Here is a 23,883-nt window from a genome sequence, read left to right as displayed (position 1 = left end):
CACCATCTCTTTGGCTGATCATATGCTTTCACTTGGTTTCTTTTCCTTTCCTGAGGAACCGCAGTGATGAGTGGTCTTGTTAGCCAGCCTCTTGACCATTACATGTTTTTGAGTAGTTCCACCATAACCGGAACTAGTTGCTACACTTTATACCACTCGTTCCTCCAGGACGAGTCACCTTTAAGCTCTTTTCTGACTTGTAAAAAATGAAAAGATTGCTGAGTATTTTTCCCTTTTTGACTCGTTAAAGAAAATAAAAATGGGGAGTTTGCTTTAAGTCATTTTCTGACTCTCAAAACATGAAAAGATTGCCGAGTTCTTGTCGTTTTGACCTCATAAATGGTTTCGAAACGTCGTTTACCTAGTATACGTGTACCCCTTTTTTCGGTTGGGATAAACTTTTTACGAAAAAGGAATACCTTAGTTAAACATGACTAGGAGGTTCTCTCAGATATTGTTTTCTACCTTTTCGGGCTCGAGGGACAACTTTATGAAAAGGGACCTTTCAGAGTTTTCTTTTCCATGTCTTTTTCAAACTCTATAAACATGAAAAAGATTCTGAGTTTCACCTTTGTCGGACTCGTTAAAAGATTAAATAACATAGGACTTGTCATTATGACGAGATTGAGCCACTCCTTCCTAGGGCTCATAAAACTTACTAGGATGGATCCATCTGAAGGATGGACTTATATTACAAGCATATGCTATCCCCATCAATCTTATATAAAAATAACTAGGGTACTTGCCAGAAATGGTGGGGGGGGGGGGGGGAATTGGAAGTATTTCATCAGTTGTATTCTTCACTTGAGGTAGCATGTCACTCTTGAACATTGAAACTCATTTGTATTCATGTTGGGTTTTGGGACATCCTCACTCTGTCACTTGCCTCCCTTAGTTTTGGGTTATCCATTTTAAACCTATCATCTGATCTCTGCCATGTAGCCATCACCTTTGATCCTATGATGTAAAATGCTGCCAAACTCTGGAGTCGTATCATCCACATGTTCAAGAGAAGTCTTCCTACCTATACATTATCTGATCATATGTCAACATCTTGGATTACTCTCATTCATTGTGTTTCCCATTTCGTGTCGATGGTGAAGCATTCCTTATGACCTTCCTTCGACAGATCACTTCCTATCCACTTTAGCTCCTTATCTAGGAAGTTGATCTAGAAACTCCCTTCTAGTACCTTAGAGCTTGCATGCCTCAATGGCAAGTTCTTCGCACTCGATGACATATTTTCATCATTGGACCTCAATCGAGTGATTTCACAGGTGTTCGATTTCAGTTCCTTATTCACACTTCATGAATTGTATTGATATTACCTTGAGAGCCATTGACATTATGGGTGGTTTCTCTTGCGCTTGTTAACAATTCACATCATTGGTCAGTATTCAAGTGATTTTCTAGCATGTTTGACTTCAGCACGTCTATTCACATGTTAGAATTTGTACTTTGATCAATTCGTGTTGGAGCACAAGACCCTAGGCTTAGATCACAAAAGTACAGGTTGCGAGGAGTGATGAGTCATTCATGTTTATATACATGATTCTTTAGACGGATGGCTGCGACCATGCTGTGGGTATCATTTTGATCCTGCTTAGTTGAATGGATGTGACCATACTGTGGGCCTTTTCATTTTGATCCTCTCTATTTAGATGGCTGCACCCATGCCATGGGTCTATTTCATATGATCCCTTCAGTTAAATGGCTACATCCATGCCGAGGATCCATTCACATGATCCTTTTCTTGATGGATAGTTGTGCCTATACCATGGATTCATGTATTGTTATATGCCTCTCATGTTTATCAGGCATGACTATTAGATTTTAGATATTTACATGTATGTTTGAGTTACAGGTCTTTCAATGCTGGTATTCCAAGTACTTGCTCCGTCTTAAAGCATTTCAGCCATCGCTCTTAGCTCTGAATTCATGATTTAGGGGGTATTTGTTACATAATAATTTGTCACTCCCCGTTCCTAATCTTAGAGAACCCTAGTAGTGACTACTGTGTTATACTTTTACCATGAAACCTATGCTCTTGCATCCCTTGAAGTTGGAAGAAAGAAGTCCCCACTCCCTTCAGAACATTTCCAGATAATCCTTCTTAAAACCCAGTTTTTAAGATCAACACTCTTTCCCAGTGTCTCACCCGTGCCGATGGTAGAAGTTTACAGTGTGACCTGTGTCGATCAACACTATTGTTAGCCCAATACTTGCGCCAGTCTACTTCTGGAAAGTTTTTATAAGAGGAAATAGAGTTCACGTCTATAAACTTCTAGTGGCGATGCGCTGGATGTTTGTTTGGTTGGATAAGGGCCGAGAAGTCCATATAAGGTTCTTTCCCCCTTAAAAGTGGACCTTACCAAGGAGATAAGACCTTCTTCGCCCTTGAGTGGATCTCGTTCTTATCCTCCTCTCCCTATATAAACCACTTCCTCTTACCCTTTTTGGTTACAATACACACAATACAACCAGCTGCAAAATTTTGCAAATCTTTAGCTTTTGATAGAAGAATATTAGTCTTATATGAAAAAATACTAGTCTTTGGTAGCTAAAGCATGAGGAGAGAGAGTCTTATATTTTGGGAGCCATTTCATGTCAAGCTAGGGGAGGAAAAGAGTGCTGAAAAGCCATCTAGTAGGACTTGGATACCACAAAGGAGATCTCCAACGTTAAGGCTTCAGTTGTATTTCTCTTTGAAGTTTATTTTAATACAAATAATGGTTTATTTACTATATTGGGTGTAATATTACATTTGATAGCTTAGAAATCCTTGACCTTTTAAGTAGATTGGATTCAATTTTATGCTATCACGTTTGCTGTTGTTTCTTGCATGTTTGTTTCAGGTACTTGAGCGGAAGGAACGAAAGGAAGCTGGAGCAAGGAAGCAAGACCATCATCAAGTGGATTAGCATTATAAGAGGTAGGTGCTCTTATTTGATTCTAATTTAAGTAAATTTACATTAGATTGTCTTGTTTGTGGCTAGACCCACCCTCTTGGGCTAGAGGGATTGTCTCTATCTGCAAAGAGGATACTCCTACTCCACAATGCTGGTTATATGATGTGTACCATCTATGACTCTTGTCATGAATCATTTAGTTATTGATTGATCGATAAATGTATGGACTAATAAGTGTTGTTGTAGCTATGTGGAGAGGGAATAAAGCTTTCTTGGTCATTCTCAAATGAATCTTAGACTCTTATGATCAGAGGGAATAAAGCCTGTATGCTTTCCATGTGTTTAATGAAATGTCTATTATGGATGAGGCATCTATGGGTCTAGTTTTTTTTCACGTTTTGTGTGATTAGCCTTGTGTTGTCGTTGCTACAACACCCTCCAAAATTTTGGCCCACATCCAAATTTCAGGGCCTACTTTGACTTCACATGCTATCTTCGCAAACATTAAGAGACATTGCATGTGTTTTCTCTAAGTGTTTTGGTCCCGTTTACGAGAAAATCAAAGTGTCATGTTTTAGCATGTTAAGTGTCACACAATGTATACAAGCTAGTTTTAGTGTGCTTAGGGAATGATTCATGTGTAAATAAGGTTTTTTTATCATATAAACATGTATCACATTCATTTGCAAAGTTTTAAGCACTGTCACACAAGTGTCATCACAATCATCACAAAGTGTATTTTTGGCATCACACTTGGTGTTAGTCATCGCAAAGTTGTCTCATTGAGGGACATGTGATAGTTATGTGTTCCGTGTGTTCCTTGTTGAGTCATTAAGTAATCTAAGTGTGATATCACATTAAAAGTCTTGTTCTATTCATATTCACTGCACTGATCCAACACTTAGTAGTCAAAATCGGGAAAACTCCTTGATTGAGCCACTCAGACTCTCTCAGCTAGCTTGAATTGTTCACTGTGTACTGTCAGCCCTAGAGAAGCAACCTTGTCTCTTAGCACTGCACAATGCATAATTTATTCCTCCCATAACTATACAATGCATAATTTTAGTGCTCAAACCATCCCTTAAGCTCCAAAACTATGCAAGCCTCTCCTTTAGCAAGACCTAAGCTATGAATTGCATAGTATTAGTCCTTAATCCTCATCCTTGAGCTCCTAAACTATGCAATTTCGCAATCACCTAGACTCCCTGTCCTTCCATCACTATGCAGTGGGAAAAATCAGTTCTCAATCCCTCAACTTGGCTCCTTGAATCCCCCAACTGTGCAATCTTCAAGTCCAGTCCAACTTGAACTGCGCATTGCACAATCGCAAGGCTTGATCTCGACCCTTGACTACCTGAGCTGTGCAATTGCATAGTCCTTGAGTCTCTCCCTCATCTAGCCACCCAGTTTCAACTCAGCTAGTGGATCATTATGCACCATCTTAGATGAGGGGTTTATCAGATTGATGTCATATTGTCATGAGTGAATTGCATATGTAGCTACTCTATCATGCTATGATAGGATTATGGAAAAGGAGAACATGCTAGAAGACACCTGTGTAGCTGAAGGCACAAGTTGATTAATCAGGAGGAAGCAAAGGCACATCAGTTCATGATTACAACTCAAGATCTGATAACACTAAAGACTCCTTATCTATAAGCCATATGGTGGCGGAAAAGAGATCATCTTCAAGAAGACACAAAGAAAGAAACAACAAAGAATGGATTGAAATTTCCATGTCATCATGCGTCCATGTCATTAGTGTCATGTGATGTCATCATTCATCACGTGCCATATCATTTTTTGGAATATTATAAGTCTTATTCAAATATTAATTGGAAAGTTGAACTCCAAAGGACATGTACAGAATGTAAGGAGTCATGTAAGAGTCAAAAAGTCATAGGGAAGTCAAACAATCATGAGGGTAGTCCAAGAGTCACAAGGGAGGTGGGGGATCACCCCATTTGTTATATATACACCCTCATTGTACAAGAAAGGGAATTTTCACCTTGTATTATACCATAAAGCATCAGAGGGACAAGTTAGTTCATTTGGGGAGCACGTAGTGGCTCCAACGCTCCACTATTAGAGCTAGTGGTGTTCATTATATACATGTGTATTTGGACTTTTACTTAATATTTGAATCCTAATGGCCAACATGTTCTTCATGCATGGATTATGAATATTTGTAAGACTTTCCTACAAATGTTTTTGATTCATGTTTGGTTACACCTATACTAAAGTAGTTGAACTATTTCAGTTATTTTAGTGTGAATCATATTGAGAATGTGTTGTAATAGTTGTAATGATCATTACATCCTTGTCGATTATTCCACTGGATGTTAAGCGAATCTTTCTTATTTGTGTGAATATCTACTAGGGTGGTACTATTACCTCTCTCTTAGAGGCTCACTTCATTGTCCTTCCACAGTAGAAGAACCCTGACACACCTACAATTAAACATTCACGAGGCATACCTACTTGCTTTTCGAAGGCACATATGCAATTCTCTCTCTTGTTGATAGCTAAACCCAAGGAAAACTTTATGAAAATGACAATTGAGGTGTATTTTGGATGGGGCTCCTATACCAAATGGTGTGAAGTTTAATTGGGACCAAATATCGAGGAGGCCCCTTTGAATATTGGCAAGTCTAGCAATGTCTACATTTTTGGTGCTAGAAGGAGGGAAACTAGGTTTTATGGCTAATAATTCCTCCCACCCACACCATACTTCCTTCGGTAAAGGAAAAAACATTCCCAACACCTTTTGGACTCATATTCCTGAAGTAGGCGGATCTTCCAAAGTCCCCTATGAGCATATCTGGGAAATCCAACCTATAACCTGTCGCTTTGCAAAGGCTATTGGATTAATTCCTAGAGCACATAATCTTACTTATTTTCCAAAGAAGAAAGAAACAAATCCTACTGGGATAGTGGTTTCTACAGTGGAAGATCTAGTTTTTTCTACTCTTGAAGAGTTAGAAGAATCCTTAGAAGACATAGAAAAACCAGAGCAACCCCCACTTTGTAGGTAAGGGGACAAGGAAAACATTGTGCTCTTAGACGACACTCTCCACAGGTTTGGAGGTCACAGAGAAGATTCCTCAAGTTCTGAAGAGGAGGAGGAGCACAGAGATGATAACATGACAGACCAAGATCTGGATTATATGTCTCAGGTCCCAGTCATTCTTCCAGGTATTTTACACAAAATACCAAGACACCCGGAAAATATGCTAACAAAATATGACCATGAAAAAGCCATCAAAGCGGAAGACCATTTTGATAAATTCTATCTAAACCTGAAAATGCTCGAGGTACATTATGATGATGTTGCATGTAGACTCTTTCCTTGTACCTTAGATGGTAGAGCACCTGTTTGGCACCATAGTCTTCCTCCAAACTCAATCTATAATTGGAAGGGGTTTAAAAAGTTGTTCCTTGAAAAGTTGACTGATGACAAAACCCCAACCATGTTATTAAAGGAGTTGGGCAATCTGAAGATGGAACAGAAAGAAAAAGTTAAATATTCTAATTAGAGGTTCAATCGAATATTGAAAAAAATCCCCATGAATACAAAACCTCATGACTCCATCATAATTAACTACTATACTTCTACCTTGTTGACGAGCATTACACAGTTCATGAAGAGAATTGTGAAAAAAAATTGGCTGAAAAATTCAAAGAAGCCATTGCTGTTGAAAAGGACTTATGCAAAATTGGAGTCATTATTGATGATGACCAATCAAAGGACTCCAAATATATAGGTAAAAAGTCTCAGGCCTCTTTAAGCAAGTCTAAGGATAAAGAAGCCACTAATCTTGAAAGTTTGACCTGGACCATCAAGTCTCTGTCCAGTGAGTTGGCAAAGTTAAAATGGAGGTCAAGAGAGACCACCGTCAGCAACAAGTCCCCAAAATTAAACTTACTGAGAAGGAGAAACAACAACGACAACAAAAGTATTCAACTGACTAAGTCTACAAAAAGATCAAACATCTTTCTAAATATCAAAAGCATGGACATGGACCAATATTGTTCTTTTCATCAAGAACATAATTCAAAAAATACATTCCCATAGTGGAATTACACCATGAATTCTTTGGCTGTGCACATCATTGAAACAATGCTTTCAAATGAGAATACTGAGAAAACAAAACAAAAGAAAGAATTTGTTGTGGCTGAAGAGACTGTGAGTGTCATGAACGAAATAAATGCTTTCAATTATGTGTTCACTATTGAAAAGAAAAATGTCGAAGAACCACCATTGAGTGAGGCCTTCACTCAAAAGAAAAATATTTGATACAAGTTGAGGAGCCAAGGGATAGTTTCCAAACAGAAATTGACAAGGGAAAAATTGAAGGAACACTTGTTAAGAAAAATCACACCAACTGTCAACTTATCTCATAACACTCAAGATAAGTCTGGAAATGCTGACATGAGAAGAACACTTCCACCAATGGTAAAATAAATTCCATCATTCCGACAATGTCAAACAAGGACACTCCCCCAGACAATTTGACAATGCCTCCCACGTTGGATTATAATATAGTCAAAGACATGAAGAAAACTTGTGTTAATATTTCAATCTTTGAGTTGACACAGATAGCAAGTTAGCAAGATCTACTTGTTCGAGCCCTTAACCAACCTTCATCAGGTAATAATTCTTCTTTGCAGAAGGGATCTCGCAAGTACTCTGGTTCCCTAGAGTCAGTTTTTAATGCATTAACATTAGAAGCTAACACACGTTTCCCTCCATTTTTATTGAATTTCAAATTTTTTACTTACAATGTTCACAATTACTTAGTTGATTCTAGTGCATCCGTAAACATAATGCCATTTTCTGTAGCCAAGAAAGTCAATACTAAATGGGATAAGACCAATTGGAATATTATTCAGCTAGATAGGTCTCTTGTCCAAGCTATTGGTGAACTCATAAATGTTCTTATTCACCTATCATCTGATCAACGAGTTCACCAATGCATAAACATAGTAATCATGGACATCTCGGAAGCCTATGGTGTATTTCTAAGTAGATACTGGTCCAACAAACTATAGGGGTATTTTTCTTCCAATTGGTCACATTTATGGCTTCTGTATAAGGGCAGGAATAACCAAATCCAAGTGGAATCAAAATCTTATGTGAAGCACACTGTCACACCCTTCGAGGGAAAAAAAGAGATTGTTGCTTTTGAAGATTTAATTTTTGGGAAATACTTTTTGGAGACTGACCTTGGGTGCTACTTTACTCAGCTTTCCCCAATCCCACTAGACACAAAGTTGGAACTCCTTCCTAGCCCAACTAGAGGAAATGATTTATGCAGAGTAGATAGTAGTATTACTAGTGTAGGATGTAGCCCTAGTATTTATAATTTGTGGAATTTGTATTTTGACGGTTCTAAGAAATAAGAGGAATTTAGAGCTGGTTGTGTTTTAATAGACTCAAAACAAAGAAAACACTTGAATTTTGGCTGCTTCGAAATTGAGTGTCATGGGAACAGGTCCCCTGGGGGTCAATTTTGGGGTTACAAACCCAAGTTTTGGGGCAGAAGGTCTGAATTTTGTATAAAGAATGTAAAGTCTCCACATTTTTTTCTCATAGAGCGCGAAGATATCTAATGTCAAAAAGGGTTTTCTGCCCTTAGTCTAGATAGGTTGTGTCGGTTTTGGAGATCTGCCCTTGGTCCACGGACCATGGGATTGTATAAAAAGGAGAGTCTTAGAGAGTCTAAGGCAGTTCAGTAGTCATGAGTCATTGATGTAATAGGTTTGTGAGAGCTAAGAGCAAGAGTCTTAGCAGAGGAAGAGGCTCTGTAGCTGAGTGCACAGAGGCCTAGGGTAGAAGTCCGCAGCTGAGTGCATGGACCCCTGCAGCTGTGTGCATAGGGCAGTTAGAGTCTGTATTGAAAATCTTAATCATTAATAAACAGAAGTGTTATAAACTTACTGTGTACTTTCCATCTATGTAGGCTATAAATGTTGTGATTATGCTATGTTGAATGCTGAGTTTCAGATATAATGTTAAGTTGATGTGCGAAAATATATGTTTCCATCTGTTACATAAACTCAAGTAATAATATATGTTTATGCGAGGATAATCTTAATTGCATGGTAAAGTCAGCTAATACCTAAGAAAATTTGGGAAACAAGTCAGTAACCTAGTTACAGAGGCACGTAAGTGCCTAAATCATCATCTAGGGTTGCACATAGGATAGTCAAATACCTTCGCAAAGGTTCTGAAAGACGGAAGAAGTACATCGACAAGCCCTAAAGGCTTATCAATCTACGCAAAGACAAGAATGAGGGTATAAGATCAACATCACGACTATCTTAGGGTGTGGAAGCTTGGATCTTCCATCCCCCCATATTGCTTAAGGTGAAACTTCATTCCGTGCTCCGTGGATTGATGCCGAAAGGGCTAGTAGTGTAGGAATTTACTTGGTTGCTTAACGCTGAACCTAGGTCAGGGACTATCAAGCCAACATACTGCACAAATAAAACTCTAGAATATGAAACACTCATCTTGGGGTTACAAAAATCCATTGACCTCAAAGTTGAGGTACTTAAAGCAATAGGTGACTCTGAGATCATTGTACGACAGGTACGAAATACTATACATTGTGTGTCACCCAATTTGAAAAGCTATCAACAAGAGGTATGTCATTTGATTTCTCAATTCCAAGCTTTCAATATTGTATCTATTCCTAGAATTTGTAACGCAGTTGCGGATACATTAACAAATGTTGCTGTTAGGTTGTCACTGCTTAGGGACAATTTTTCTATTGAAATTATTTATAAGCCATTCGTCCTTGACAATATCACTAATTTGCGCATTTTCAATCATGACTAGCAGATACTACACTTCACGGCGAATGATGATGTCTTCAAAGACACAACCATTAACGAAGACGATCACGATAAAGTGGTGCAAGATGCAGATCGATTAAACAAGGGGAACCCCATGCATAAGGGTGTGGTATCACTAGAAAAGATGTATGACTTGCAGAATCACTTTCGAGGACTAATGAATGCAAAAACTCATAGTTCAACTTTGTCGCACGAACAGATCAATTTGGGTACAAAAAGTGATCTAAAGTTTGTCAATATTGATACTTGTTGCACACCTCAAGAGCGAAAGTCCTTTATTCACCTTTTTAGGTAGTACCCATATGTCTTCTGTCAGACTAGGCAGTAACTCCTCAAAACAATTCGTTGATTCATTTAGGTTGGTGTTTATTATATACATGAGGGAGAGATTGTTCATTTCATCTCCCGGTGACTATTCATATTCTCTATTATTTATTTATCAATTTCAGTTATTCACCCAATCCTAATGATTAGGTGCCAAAATTCCCCCCCTTAATCTGAAGGGATGTTGGTGAGTCCAAGCATTGTTTTGAATCTTTCAAGCTTTTCTCTTCCAAGTGCTTTGGTGAAGATGTCTGCAATTTGCTTGTTCGTGGAACAATGGCAGAGATGGATTATTTTGGCCTCAACATGATGTCAAATCAGATGATATTTAGTATTGATGTGCTTCGTTTGATCATGTAAATTTGGGTTCTTGGCCAACTTTATTGCAGAGGTATTGTCAATCATGAGTGGAGTTAATTGTACTTGTTTTACCTGCAAATCTTCAAGAATTTTCCTGAGCCACACAATTTCTTTTGTTGCCTCAACTGCTACCACATATTCTGCTTCTATTGTGGAATCTGCTGGAACTGATTGTTTGCATGATCTCCAGGAGACAGCTCCTGATCCAAGACTCATAGCATATCTTGAAGTAGATACCCCAGTTTCTTTGTCTCCATCGAAGTCTGAATCAGAGTATCCAATCAAGTTGAAGTCGTCCACCTGTGTATACTTGATTCCAAAGTCTTGAGTTCTCTTCAAGTACCTTAGAACTCTTTTTGTAGCAGACCAATGTCCCTCACAAGGCTTTTGCATAAACGTGGAGAGGATTCCAATAGAAAATGAAATGTCTGGTCTGGTAGTAGTTAGGTAGTTGAGACTTCCTACAAGCTGTCTATACTTTGTTGCATCCTCAAATTCTTTTCCTTCAATGGATGTGAGCTTTAAGTTTTGTTCCATTGGAGTAGTAAGAGGATTGCATTCTGTCATGAAAAACCTGTTCAACAGATCTCCAATGTACTTCTTTTGAGAAAGAAATATGGACTTCAGATGTTGAGTTACTTCAATACCAAGATAGTAATGAACATAGCCCAAATCAGTCATTTCAAAACCTTTCCCCAATTCCTTCTTTATGGATGCAATGTAGCTTTCATTTTTCCCCATCATCAAAAGATCATCTACATATACCACAAGATATACAACTGTTTTGCCAACTTTCTTGATAAATAAAGTTGCATTATCAGGATCATAATGTTTGAAATTGAGTTTCAGAAGATGCTTAGTTAGTTTTTCATACCAGGCTCGTGGTGCTTGTTTGAGGCCATAAAAGGATTTCACAAGTTTGCATACTTTATGTTCATGTCCTTTTACAACAAATCCTTTAGGCTAGGACATAAAAACATTCTATTTTAGATATCCATTCAAGAAAGTAGTTTTTACATCCATTTGATGGACTTTCCAACCGTTCTGAGCTGCTAGGGCAAAGAGTGTCCGAATGGCAGCCCATTTTGCTGTGGGGGCAAAAGTCTCCTCATAATTGAACCCTTCCTTCTATGCAAAACCTTTTGCCACAAGCCTGGATTTGTGCTTGTCAAGTGAGCCATCTTCTTTATACTTGTTCTTGTAGACCCACTTGCAGCCAATTGGTTTGGTTCCTAATGGAGGATCAACCAGCTTCCAAGTGCCATTCTTTATTAGGGCATCATACTCCTTTTACATCACTTCTTTCCATTCATCATGAGAAGAAACTTCTTTGAAGGAAGTTGGTTCGAAATCTGTAGACAAATTCAATTTACAATCATAATAAACATCCATATCAACAGGTGAATTAGAGTCATCTACATCACCTCCATTTTGCCGCTTTGAATTTATAGTTCCTATCTTTCCAACCTCATCAAGATGAACACTTTCAAGTGTCTTTGTTAGCCACTTTGGGGGACCTTTCTCAGATGGCCCAGTCTGCTCTGTTGATTGAGTTGGGACTGAATCAAGATTGAGTCTCCCACTTCTATCAATCACATCACTTAAAGTATCATCCATTGTTGGAGTTTCATGCGGGGAGAGAGTTATTTAGAAGAAGATTCCACATGTTGATCTAGTATAGGAATCCCCCCTTCAAGATGTGGAATCTGATTATCAAATTCTTGAAATGATTTTTCATTTGCAAATCTATCCAAGCAATCAAGTTGCTGCTCAACAACATTGTCAGTTTTGGATGTTTCAAGAAAGATTACATCTCTAGATACAACAAAATTTTTATTGACTTCATCATAGAGACGGTATGCTTTGGAGGTGTTTGAATACCCCAGGAAGATACACTTACGACTTCTTGCACCAAGTTTGTTTCTATGTACCTTTGGTATCGAGGCATAACAGGTGGAACCAAAGACCCTGAGATGCTTTACCGAAGGAATGTGCCCATACCACATTTCATATGGAGTCTTGTTTCTAGTAGCATTAGATGGACATCTATTCTTTATATATAAAGCACATAGAACTGCATCAGCCCAAAACATCAAATTTACATTTTTGAAAAACATCATGGAGTGCACCATATTTAAGATTGTCCTATTCATTCTTTCAGCTACACCGTTCTGTTGGGGATTATAAGGCATAGATGTTTGATGTTTGATCCCATGTTGGCAAAGATAGTTTTCAAATTCATTTGAAGTGTATTCTTTTCCATTATCGGTGTAAATAGACCCAATATGAGATTGTGCATCATTTTCAATCCATTTGTGAAAGTTCTTGAATGTTTAAAAAGCACCAGATTTGTTCTTCAATAAATAAACCCAACACATTCTGGTGTAGTCATCAATAAATGTCATGATATATTTGTTTCCATTTGCAGAAGGAACAAGCATTGGACCACATAAATCTGAATGAATGAGTTCAATTTTTCTATGTGCTCTTGAATGTGAATCATGAAAAGACTATTTTGTATGCTTTCCTATAATACAAGCATCACATTGCTTAAGTTTCCTAGGAATTGTAGGCAAACCAGAAACACCATTTTTCTTCAAGAAGCGAAGGCTGTCATAGTTCAAATGTCCAAATCTAGCATGCCATAATAAACTTGATGGAAGTGTACCTTCTTCATAATGAGAGTTGTATGAGAAATGTTGTGCACGAGCAGAGGTACCCTGCAGCTTGAGAAGCCTTTCTTCTTCTATTCCCCTCATGACAAGTGAGTGGTCAGATCATTTTCTCACCTCAAGCTTGCCATCAAACATATGAATGGAGTGACCTTGCTGGCGGATGTGGACCAAGGAAAACAAGTTTCTCTTCAGCTGTGGGAGATATAGAACATGATGCAGAAGAAAGTTTGGAAGACTAGGCAATTTTAGCCTAATTGTGCCAAGCCCTGATGGCTTGATTTTTGATTGGTCTGCAAAGTATACTGTTCCATCAATATTGTTAGTAAATTCTTCAAAAAAAACTTTTCTATGAGTCCTGTGGCAAGTTGCTCCTGAATCAAGCAACCAATCATTTTTCCAAGAAGCAAGTGAAGCATTAAATAAATCTTCATTTACTCTGATATTACATTATGCCACAACATAATGAGCGGATTCAGGTGCTTTACCTTTGTCTGTGTCATTAGTTTGCCTTTTCTATTGGTTTCTTTGTTGCTCAATTTTGTCCCAAGGTAACTTGCATGTGGAGGCATCATATGATCCATTTCTTTTGTATCGTATCCAGTGTAAATTTGACTTTTCTCCTTGAGATTGTTTGCCCCCCCTACCTTTGAAATATCTTCCTCTTCCTCTTCGACCACCTCTTCCTCTGGAAGAATCTTGGGCTAGATTATTTTCTTTATGAGCAAGGCACACAGCCTCTTCAGATGATTTAGGGGTTGTCTTCTTTCCAAAAGCTTTCTCTCTTTCAGCAAATTTTTTCACAAGAGAGTCAAAGGTAATATCTTTGAGATTTCCGTTTGCTTGCAATGACTCAAGATAATTGGAGTAAGTAGGATAAAGTGCCTTGACAAAAGTGATAAGAGGAATATACAATTCAACCTTAGTGGATTTGATATCATGCATTATAGATTTTACTTCGGATGCAAGAGCAAGAGGATCATTATTTTGTAATTCAAGAGTGAAGAGTTTAATCATGAGTTGAACAACTTCAAGTGCAGAATGTGATTCATAGAGTTCTTTCAACTTTTGTAAGGCTTTGAAGGTAGTTGAAAATGGCGAAATATGGCGACTCACCTCTTCACTTGCAGATGTTGCAATTAATGCATAGGCTTTGCTGTTCTTATTTTCCCAAATGGTGAGCTCTTTACCTAAGGTAGGCTGTTCTGGCTCTTTGTCTCTATCTCCAATACACACTCCTTTCCATGAATCATTGAAAATGAGGGTGTGTTTTATCATCCGGGACCACTCAGGATAGTTCTCCTTACCAGTGAGAACTATTCCCACAATGGATATGATTGAATGCATTGTAAAACCTGTGTGCTGTAAAAAAAACTGTGTATTGTAAAAAATACTTTTGCTGGCAAAAATGTGCTTAAGAATAATACAACCTTATTCTTCCTTCTTGCTTAGGTAAGAATTTTATTTAATATACAATGAGTAAAACTATATTCTATATAGAATATCAACTGCTTAAAAGCCAAAGAACACCTATCATAACTTGAATTCTGATGTAAATCGGAATTTGTCAAAAATAAATGGACGGATGCTTTTCTCGAAAGTGAGTGGTTAGATGCATGAAAGGTCAAATCCTATGATTTATGCTTTGATACCATTTACACCTTGACATCGCACTGATATAGCTGCTTCCATCACCGTTGCCATCGCCACCAACACCATCTCGAGCAATATATTATCACGCTTTTCACCGCACGCAGTTATAGTTAAGTGTGCTGATCACACTCTATTATCACGCTCTTCACCGCACGCATATATGAGAAATATGGGTAAATATAGATAGTGGCATGATTAATATGCATTTGAGTGTTTTTAAGCCGGAGGTCTTCGGGCAAGAACAACAGTCATGGTCCAAGAACAGGCCATCGGGGTCCAAGAACAAACCCAAGCCCCCAACAATGTCCACCAGACCAGCGACAATGCTCTCAGAGCTCACGTATTATAGATCGGTGACGGTTGCAACGTAGTAGAGTGAGGGCAATGTCAGGCCACCATGTTTAACACAAATATGGTCCAGGCTACTCGTGGCCACCAAGAATGGAACTCAGGCGAAGAGGACCGGATTTAGAAGTAACCTCTCTGGCACGTCTGGCGATTTCTCAATTGTTTCAAGCACCACACTGCAATCATTCCTAGCACCACACAGGAGGACGACTTTACGCACAGACTTAATACCATAGGTGAGGTCTTGGAATCGAAAGACACTGTAACTGTGCTTGTCCAGCGATATTCACCCAACAGAACAATTTGGAGGACGAACTATACCAAACAGTTTGGAGGGCAGACTCTTCACTGCAAGAATACAACGTATATTGACATGGAGCAGGCTTCAGGCAAATGACACCATCAATAGCGTACCATCTGATTATATGGGAAATGAGAAGTGTACGAGCAAATTATATGGGAAATGAGAAGCGTACCAATATATTATATGTCAGAGCAGAGCAACGTATTATATGTAGGTGAATATGAATAAAAGACTATCAGAGAAGAGCAGAGGAGCAACGCTTTGTATGCAAGGCAGAACATAGCCAGAATAGGGAGTTACAAAGCAGAGGGAAGCCAAAAATGGTATTGGCTTTGATACCATGTTAGACCAGATAGCAGCTCCTCAAAACAATTCGTTGATTTCATTTAGGTTGGTGTTTATTATATACATGAGGGAGAGACTGTTCATTTCATCTCCCGGTGACTATTTATATTTTCTATTATTTATTTACATCAATTTCAGTTATTTAGCCAATCTTTATGATTAGGTGTCAACATCTTCGCCTAGATGTATGATGAGTTTAAAACCTATGACACATGAATAATCTAGCATGTTATTCCAATAAAAGAAGGGGCCAAGCCTTTTTAGTAGAAGCTTCGAAAGTACACCCGATGCTTGAGCCATTGATTTAGAAGGAGTTAAGGAAGTTGTTGGATGCATAGATCATCTGTAAAGTGTGACATTCAACATGGGTCTCTAATCTGGTCCAGGTAAGGAAGAAGTCCAGGGAAATTCATCTGTAAGTGGATTTTAGAAATATCAATCATGCCTCAGAAAAAGAGAATTATATGGTGTCGTTAATGGAGTAGATATTAGAGCAAGTATCGGGGCCATAAATTTTTCTCTGCTTGATGGATTTTATGGTTACAACCAGGTTCTAGTCTCAGAACTTGAAAAATTTCTTTTGGGCTAGTTAACTCCAATGCAACCTTTCAATTTACAATGGACATCACATTTCTTGGCTTGATCAGTCAAAGCATGCTGGTGTATCTTGACGACATCATGATATTTTCGGAAAAGAGATCCTACCACCTACACTGTGAAGCAAATCTTTGAGCAATTTCAAAAATATGGGATATCTCTTAATCCCAATAAGATAATTTTCGTAGTGTATGAGGGAAATATCTTGGGCCACATCAAAGAAAATATTTGGATTGAAGTGGAACCTGAAAGTGTCATGTTATCATGTAGATTCACTTCCCAAGTGAATAAGAAGGTGATGCAGTCCTTCCTGGGGATAAATTTTCTCCGCAAGTTCATCTTCGATTATGCTCAAATAATAAAACCCATGTACGAGGTGGAGAAGAAGGATGTAGTACATAAGTGGAAAAAAGGGAAAAGGATGCATTCTCCCCTATTAAGAAAGAAATTGCAGAAGCACCAGCCCTATACAACCCATATTTCAACAAGGATTTCCTACTCTACACCTTTGCTTTTGATACTTCTCTTTTCATTGTGCTTACATAGAAAGATGATCAGAATAATGAGCAGTATATATCCTTTATAAGTGATATCCTATAATGATCCAGGTGGATGTTGGTGGCCACCCACCTATCCCATTTGGACCCCCACAACTGTCTCTTTCAGTTTTTCAGTTTCCTTAATTATAACGCAATTTACTATTTTTAGCAGTTTTTCGGGTCCTAAACTTCCGAAGCCGTTTTGAGGCCCTAAACGACCTTTTTTGGGAAATCTACCTCCACAATTTTTTTGATAAAAAATTGTCTTTTCCGTCGTAGTCCTCGGAGAGATCTTTCCAATGGGCTATCATGCGCATCAAATGGAGATCGTATGCCAAAGTTACGACCCCGGGAAGTTGATGTACCAATTTACCCAAACGGGGCCCGTAGTTTGGCGTTTCATCTTCTAGGGTTAGGTTTTGGAATGTTAAGGGTTTTCCATTGTTTCTCAATAATAAATAGGCCTTCGAGCCTCATTGTAAACACGGTTCGAAACAGTTCAGAGGCATGTAGTCGACACATCTCTTCTCAGAGATAAGCTACCATCGCCCTAGCTGGGTTATTTCTATTTGTAAGCATATCTCAGTATTCTCCATTAATGAAATGAAGTATTATTTCCGCTACATCTCTGTTTTTATGGTTATCGCATCTCTGTATTTATGGTTATCTCTGTAATCTATTGCGTTCCTGCTTAAATCCGGATCATATAAGGACCCGAAATTAACTATCCCGCCACTGATAAACATGTGTATGTGGTTTATAAGACGGTAAAGCAATTCTGGCCCTATCTTTTAAAGAATCATTATATTATCTTTGCTCCGCACCCAACAGTCAGATCATTGTTTTTCAAACAAGAGCTGGATGAGAGAAGAGCGAATTGGATGACTTATTTACAAGGGTATAATCTTGAATTCAAACCAGTTCACACTATCTAGGCCCATGGTCTATGCCGGCTATTAGCTGAAGCAGTGAATACACCAGAATATGATTCATTTGCATGAGAGTAGGAGATGGAGATGTACAACATGTGGTGAGCTCCCCCCACTAATATTCCAACATCTTGGTACGCGGACATGTGACAATATCTCAAGCATGATACTCTCCCCTCCGATCTATTCGCATGACAGAAGAGGGCGGTCATATTGCAATATTTATCTTACCAGTTTGTACATGAGGTTCTTGTCAGAAATCACGATAATGGAGTACTGTTCATGATGCAAGTAACTTTTTCTAACATTTAAACAAAAATACTAAATGCAGGAGCTTTTACTGACATGATTTTTCATGCAAACATGAGCGAAACATTATTTAAAGAATGATTTACCATCACATCTACATTATTCAAAGAAGACAAACATCAAAGAAACAAGCAACAAAAAGAACCATGAATAATCATAACACCGATATGATAACAAATTTGACCCTGGGGGGAAAAGGGCTACGTCTCAAAATTTGTTTGGAACTACGAATCACTTTATTAATTCCGAGGCAATCTCCTTCTTACAATGGGATAAAACATCTCAAAGATATGTGGATCATGCTCCTTAAAGAGATGTCTTCTCACAAATGGGCCAAAGACACTCACATAAATGACATTCCCTCAGCACCAGAAGGGCTACATTTTCTCTCAGAATAAGGATTCAATCTCTTACAAAGATCCTCTAAAATATCCCACAAAACTCTCCAAGAGGTTCCCCCCTCCTAAAAATCTCACATTAGGAGTTGATATAGTTTTTCCCCAACAAAAAGGCATAACTCCCGAAAGCCAAAATAGTAGGATCTTAAGATATTTTAAGGAAAAACAAGATCCGTGATTTTAGGATCTAAAACTTACTCAAGGAAACAAAAATGGTAAAATCCAGACTTCAAGGATCTCAACCATGGTAAGAGCCCTCAACCTCTCATTGAGAAATAGAAAATTAGTTGTGAGGTCAATTCTCACATAAAACTAATTTCTCAAATGGAAAATAAGTGAATATATTGTGAGTCATTTTCCACTCACTTACAACATTATCCGCTTTACAATTTTAAATGAAATAAGGCATAAAATTATTAATCCAATTTATTCTCTGATTCCAATCTTTCTCACCTATCATCAAATTCCTTCATGGTGCACAAAGTAAACTTCTACCTATGTGAAGATCCTCCTGGATCAATCCTCCCCACAGAAAAAAACCTTTGGTCCTCCAAAAGTATCAATCTAAACCCCTAGGATTTGCACACTTCTTTTAATTTGCAACAATCTCACTTATGTTGTGATATCAAACTATAATATAAAGCTGCAATCTCCCTTTGAAGTCAAAGACTCTTCAACATTGACTAAAACACATCCTTTACTTGAAATAATATTTGAAGTGCATACCTTTTGTGTATATTATTCTGATTCTTGAAGTCATTCGTCATTTTCTTTATAAATTCCAATGTTACATTTTCTCCTATTTTAGCACCAACATACTTCGGCTCTACCTCTATTGAATGAAAATCAATGGAATCAACAACAGAATGATTCTCAAGATCATTTACTGAGATGGCCTCAATAAATCTAAGTTTTTGGATTGCTTTCTTGACTTCTTTAGGCTCCTTGGTGGCATTAGGATTATTTGGAAAAATTCCTTTAACTTGCTAAAAATAATTTGGTGCTTCTTGAATCGCACTTCCATACTATTCCAATTTTGTATATGCAAATACACGATTCGCCTAATAAACTACATTATGGTTGTTCAACTCAATGGCTTTAGAATAGATATTTATGGCTCGGGAAAATTTGTGACCTTGAAATGCTTCATTAGCAATAGCCTTTATTTCCTCTATCCTTTACACATTTGATGTTGTAGCCCCATGCATGTTCGACATTTCTCTAGGATGTCTGTCTCAAATTTGAAGGCTCCTAGCTACTAAGGTACAAATTCCATAAGTAACTCTCCAATTATTAACAAAACTACCATTTCAGAGATTCCAACCTCAACATTAAATCAGAATAAGCCTTCTTTAAGCATCATGGTCTAAAATTGTGCTTCTATGTAGATTATTTATAGTCTTTGTTCAATACTCCTGCAGTTGGACACATACACTTGAATGCGAATAACACAAGTATGACTTCAACTGAAAATGATCCTTGATCAACAAAATTACCATTAAAAAGATAAGTATTTTCCTCTGAAGGAAGCCCATTAATCTCAAAGATGTTCAAAAGGTCATAATACTGACCATGGATGTCACCATACATAGTGAATTTCTTTCCATTTCAAATATTTTTGTCAACCATTGACAACATCGCCTCCAACAAATCCTTTGAGAACAACTGCAAGAAAGTCATCTAGATAAATATCCTTAATGCCTCCAAGTCCTCAAGTCTCTTCTGTATGCTCCTCTCATAGAGGAATTTTAAGAACTAGAACCCAAAAATAAAAGACCCATATTATCTAATAGATACATATATGGCCTTGAGAACGATACTGGACTCTTATTCCCAACCACTGCAACAATAGAGGGCCATCATGTTGCCTAAAGCATCCCTCGCCCTAAAAGAGTGACTGCAGCCTTGATGCGTTGTACTTCCAGCAGAAGGGCACCACCTCCATGGGCATCATCATCCCGCTGCTACAGAGGCCACTGATGAGCTTTAATTCATCGACGATGATGATGAACTTGGCGGAGGCGGCCTCCACCATCTTCTCTTGGAAAAATAATGTAAAATCGACTGTAAGCTTGTCTAATTCTAACAACGTCAAATTTTAGACCCTTGGGAATCTTGAAGATTCCCCTAAAGATTCCTCCCTGAAGATGGTCAGAAAATTCGATGCTCGGATGAAGATTATGAGCACACCACTGCGCTCACTGCAAAATTCTGTGAAAAATGACTATAAAGTCGGCATCATTCCGACACTAGCAAAATTTAGCCTCCAAAGGAATATTTTAGATTCTGTAAGATTCTCAAAAGATTCTTAAGTGCTGGACACCTGCATTTCCATTGCTCAGATGGTGATTTTGATTGCACGGTTGGACTCCTAGTGAGAAAACATGCAAACATGACTATCCACTTGTCAAATTATGTCACTGACATCTCTGGACGTCAAGGGAATATATCTCAGCATCTTAAGATTCTCGATCATGGTTCCGCTTGCTCAAGTACTCATGGTTCTGACAATGGTTCCGCATTTTCAAGCAATCATGGTTTCGCCGCTAGTTTCGTCTTTTGTCGGTCGCTCCTCACCCAATTGAATTAATGAGTTGGGTTTAAATACAATATTGCGGGTGAACATAACAAGGTTAGCCCTCATGGGCCATTGGTAATGTGCTATATTAGGCACAGGGTGGTTGGGGGTTCCAACCTCACTGATCCTTGATTCAGAATGGCACATTGTATATTTTTGTTTAGTTAACCATCGATAGTCAATTCAATGGTAACGGTTTGGAGACACGTTGTTTTTTTGAGCGCGGTTATTACGTGGCACAGTGTTATAACTAGTGGTCATGTTTTAACACTTAACGGTTTCAATGGTCACATATGTTGTAACATATGGCAATGATTTGTTGTTATTATAATGGTGTATATGAGTAGGGCAGCCCATGGAGCAGGCCGGCCATAGGATGGGCCGGTTTGATCTCCCCCGTCCCAAGTGGTCACAATTATGGAAACACTTTCGAGTTATGGTGGCATGTTAACGATTAACATTTGGTTATGGTTTCGTTGGTTGTGTCCAACCCACTATATATATATATATATATATATATATATATAGATATATATATATATATATATATATATATATATATATATATATATATATATATATATATATATATATATATATATATATATATATATATATATATATATATATATATATATATATATATATATATATATATATATATATATATATATATATATATATATATATATATATCCAATGTTTTATGGCGTGGGGTTCGGCGGAGGTGGCGACCCGTCGACCCAATTTTTGGTTTTGATTTTGTTGTAGTGGCTACAACCACCCTCCAAAATTTTGCCTTACCCTCATTTTGGAGCCTCCCTTCCAACCTTCACAACAGCTTGCCTTGCTTCGTCAAGTTCATAAGCTTCAGTGTCTTTCTTTCACAAAGGCAACCTATTGGTCACAAATTGATCCATTCCCCTCACAGGCTGTTCACTCGGACTTGGTCCAGCTGCAGGCTGAGCAACTTCCCCTTGAAAATTGCGCATTTCTAGAGGGAAATCGACCTTCCCTCCAAAAATTCTGCAATCCTCTTTGGCAGCCTGCTGGGCTTCAATATTGTGCAATCTTGCCTACCAACACTCCCAACAGGATTTGCGAATTTCCCCAGAAAGGCTGCTTAGCCCATAATTTGCACAAATCTGGGCAGCAGTCAGTTGCTCTGCCCAAAAATTGTGCAAATCTCCTCGGCAGCCAGCCCAACTCGCAGCTAGAAATGCACATTTTTCTCTAGCAGTTGAGTAGTCTCTTGCATGTGTAGCTGAGTTGACCGGTTCCCTCGAGGACTAAGCAAAACAAACTTGCATGCATGGGCTGCTTCTCCCAAGGGAACATGCAAAGGTAACCCTTGTTTTAGGGATCTATGTTTAGCAGTTGGAGGTTACATACAAGGAGCAATTATGAAACCTCCCACCAACTGTCACTTCCCCTAGATTCATGGCATGCACATCACAACCTCGATGTTATCAAAACTCATCAACTGGATGTTGCAGAGCTCATTCCTCGCATCAAACTTGCAGCTCTGAAATCCCACATCACATATAGGAGCGGCCGACATATTCAGCTCAATTATTTTGGGGTAAGCTTGCTTCCCATACCTTGTGCTGCATTTTTGTCACGTTTTGTGTTTTCTCTTGTGAGAGTACTATTTTCTTGATTTATTTGAATGCTTGCTATCATTTACATGTATACTAGCTTGTCCTAGCTCTGTTTCAGTTTTCGTTGCTATCTCACTACTATTGCATGCATCAAAACTATTTTGCACAGACGTTCGCCCAACTGGCGAACTGCCTCACCCACATGCATGTTGATATGTTTGTTGAATCTTTCATTCATGTTTTTCATTCACTTTTAATCACTTCTTCTATGACTTAGTGTCACCATGCATTCACTGACTTACCTGCTTTCAGTTGCCCATTGGTGAGTCGGGCTAGCCTTGGCCCAAGCTCTGCCTTCACCAAGGTTGCATTGCACAATTTGGGAAAGGAAGGCTCTCCTTCCTCTCTAGATTTGCACATTCCTGCCCAACACTGGCCTCGAGGGTTGTTTTGTGCATTTCTGGAGGACAGTGTCTGCTTGACCCAAGAAATTTTGCAAATTCTTCCGTAGGCCAGCCGTCCTTCCCAACTGGAATTTCGCATTGCACAATCCTAGCAGTTAGTAGCCAAACTGGACTGTGCATTGTGTAGTTCCATTAGTTAGTCAGTCTCCCAGTAGCCCAAACTGTGCCTTGTGCAGTCTTGGTAGTCGGTATCCCGACCTCCTAGCCGAAATTGCGCAACCTTCATCGTCATTCACCTAGGTATGTTGTAAGTCAGTTCTCATGTTCATTTTGGTTTTCGACTGACAAATTACTTGCCATGAGTGTTGCCATCTCTCTAGGCATTGCAGGCATTCATCTGCCTCTCAGCAGTACAGGTACAATGGTTTCCAGGAGAGCATAAATGAAGACACTGTTCAGAGCTCACTTGGGGATGCAGTTGATCACGTGTCTATGGACTTGCCTACCCACGAAGACATCAAGTCATTCGTAGACAAGGACACCAAGATATGGAAATAGCAACATCACAACGAGCAACGTCATGAACAACAGCTAAAGACAACATACCAAATGCAACAAATGCAAGAGGAGTGTTGTTGACAACACGGAGGTGGAACAAGGTTGCAAGCTCAAGAAGATCCATTGATGATGAAAGTAACTTTGGAGACTTCGACTATGAGGTGAAAAAATGACATGAATATCGTACGATGACA

The sequence above is a fragment of the Pinus tabuliformis genome, chromosome J (genome assembly GCF_031772625.1).
Source record: "Pinus tabuliformis cultivar Carrire ecotype Pingquan chromosome J, CPIR1, whole genome shotgun sequence".
In the NCBI taxonomy this organism is placed as follows: domain Eukaryota; kingdom Viridiplantae; phylum Streptophyta; class Pinopsida; order Pinales; family Pinaceae; genus Pinus; species Pinus tabuliformis.
Note: the sequence above shows the minus strand (reverse complement) of the source record.